The sequence below is a fragment of the Tubulanus polymorphus genome, chromosome 6 (genome assembly GCF_964204645.1).
Source record: "Tubulanus polymorphus chromosome 6, tnTubPoly1.2, whole genome shotgun sequence".
Lineage (NCBI taxonomy): Eukaryota > Metazoa > Nemertea > Palaeonemertea > Tubulaniformes > Tubulanidae > Tubulanus > Tubulanus polymorphus.
The window spans coordinates 16,866,408-16,869,249 of record NC_134030.1 but is presented as its reverse complement, the minus strand read 5'-3'; the positions used below and the strand labels follow the sequence as shown (position 1 = coordinate 16,869,249).

The 2,842-nt window shown below is 39.3% G+C and overlaps 1 pseudogene; it reads right to left on the bottom strand.

The window, feature by feature from the left end:
* Window positions 1-937: 937 nt before the first annotated feature.
* Window positions 938-2,300, bottom strand: LOC141907790 (uncharacterized; annotated as a pseudogene).
* Window positions 2,301-2,842: the final 542 nt, after the last annotated feature.

The window sequence follows — 2,842 nt, the reverse complement described above, 5'->3', positions numbered from 1 at the left end:
GAGTGCCGGCACCAAATCTGCGAGTCCGAAAATAAAAACTTAGTCCGATGTAATGAGCGAATGGTCATCCCTGCTCTGACAGAAGTGGTTGTCCCGTGTAGCGTGTCAGATAAGAGTGACCTTATGAAATGGGCATTAGTTGAAAACAATAAACAACCCGAGACTGGGCCCAGATCTGTGTGTCGCTAGATGCGTGGTCGACACCGCGCGAGATATCATACCTGTCTCCGTTATGAATTCAAGCATACTTCTCGAACTTCAGAACTCGGCCATCGCAACGATTTATAATGTTAAATGCGTCTGGCCTGAGGAGATGTCGAGCTCACGACTCCGTCTTATCAATGAGACTCCCGTTCCGTGAGAGTCTCCGCCTGATAATCAGGTACCCGAGTTCTTGCTCGATTTGGTTAATTGTAGTTGCTCCGAATTAGACGAGGATCAGAGCCGCCCAGTTCGTGAACTCTTAATTGAGTATTCAGATATATTCGCTAAGTCCGACACCGACTTGGGCGCGGCTGTCGATGCCGAGCGCATAATTGAAGTGGGTGATACGACCCCTATCAAACAGCGATTCCGTCACCTCTCGATACACAAGGAGGCTGAGGTAGACAAGATTTTGAAAGATTTGATCGATTGCGGAGTGATAGAGGAATCCCAGTCCATGGAGTAGCCCGATCGTGCTCGTCTCAAAAAAGACGACAGCACTCGATTCTGCGTTTATTACCGCGCCTTAAACGAGGCTACACTCTCTGATAATTACCCCTTACTTCGTATCGATGATTCTATTCGGTCCCTTTCCGGTAATCGTTGGTTCGCTGTCATGGATCTCGCTTCAGGATACTGGCAGGTGCGAATGGACGAGGCAGCACCATTGCACATGACTAATACACATTGATTTAAGCCACTCCTATCGCGAAGATAAGATAGTTTGGTGAATTCAAATCATTTCTCTTTTAGCTCTACATTTCTGATCCCCTAACCATATTTTCAACTCTGAAATTTTTATTCTTTCCGTTGGACTCTTAAAGTTATTGAACACACCCATATCACGTTCATCATTCACTTTGAATACATCAGCTGCAACTAGTTCATTTACCATCAATGAAACATCCTTAAATTTAGATACTGGACCTTTTGAGCCACCTTTTATCGGTGAACCAATGAAACTTTGCACAATTTCGTCAATTATTTGGCAGGATTCAAATGCAAGTTTTGCTGATTTTAATGTTACATTTGCTCCTTGATCACGCAATTTCTGCTTCATTTTTTAAACTTGAGTTTCAACGAGATTATCATTAGCGATGTTGTGTCCTAATCCTCCTCGGAGATTAACGCCTATGTTCCATCTATATTCAAATGCTTCTTTTTCTGTTAATAGAGCAAGTTCATATGCATTTATGTAGAGAGAATCCCACAATTATAACGAAAAATTCCGAAAATGAAACTTCGAGATAGTAGTTTATTTCAACGTTTCGACGATATCCTAATAGTCATCTTCAGGAATAATGAGATACTACAAAAATTATGAGATATATATATACAATCCAGAGACAAAGAGACTAATTCAAGTAATCAGAGATGATACAAACTAAAGAAAAATTAACGTAGAAACAGTTACACGCTAAAATAGATTAAAGGGAAGCAAACTAAGGGGTAATTATACTATCTGACTATAAGAATATAGTCGAAACGTTGAAATAAACTACTATCTCGAAGTTTCATTTTCAGACTTTTTCGTTATAATTGTGGGATTCTCTCTACATCGCGTCAACACGGATATAGTGTTCTATCAATCGAGATCATATGCCAAATTTATATGCCGTATTTATATGCCAAAGCCATAATCGATATTTGACATGACCACACGGAAATGCATTAAGCATTTCAAATTTTGTATTTCGAAAAGGGCGATCACCATCACAATATTTGAAGCTATCATTTGTGTTGCGTAAAAGTAGACCTAGCCGTACGAACGCGCTACTTAATGCTGGCCAACTGTCCACAGTTGTCTCCGATTTGGGCGATTTATCGGGTAAATCCCAGTCATGCTTTTCTACCAAATGTTTCCTCAGGTAAACGGAGTATTCTGACTTCAGATCTAAACAAGACTAGCGCTTGCCAATCAGGAGATGATGAAAAACCGCGCCGTCACAAAATAAGGTATTAAAAGTGTTTACTACATTAATGCTTTCGACAAATCGTTCCTAATTTAGTTGACTGATTGGATTTAAAACTTTGTTTTTGTTACAAACTGGCCCACCCAATCGGTCGGACTTTTTTCTTTCAAATTTATTTGCCATGCTATTTGGAAAATACGGTTCCTGGAATCAATATTCCATCCAGCTTGAACCAGTAAGGGACTGATTGGACTTTATTTTCACAATGGCTGCCTAATTTCGAAAAGGATTTTTATTTACATTGCAGTTAACTTTATTAGTGGATTACTTATATAACAATTGACTGAATATATTTCCAGACTTTTTTCCTGAAAATGATGATGATAGTAATTTACTAGATGATGAAAAGACTGAAGATGTCGATAATAATGACAACGTTAAAGCCTATCCAGATATACCAGGTATGTGACTATCGACGATACATTTCCAAGATTTTATTCCTCAATGATGTTTACAGATAATACGATTTTTCTGTGTTTATTGCAGAGAGTCTTGCGTTGAACATACATAAACGCAGCACTTTATCAGATGGCATTGAAAGACTGACGTTAAAGCGACCAAGAAGTGAGATTGAAACCAATTCGAGGATTCAGTAGTCATCTCCATCCTACAGTTCTAGCACGACACATTCCAGAAGTCAAGATTCATCTCCATCTGCAGTTCTA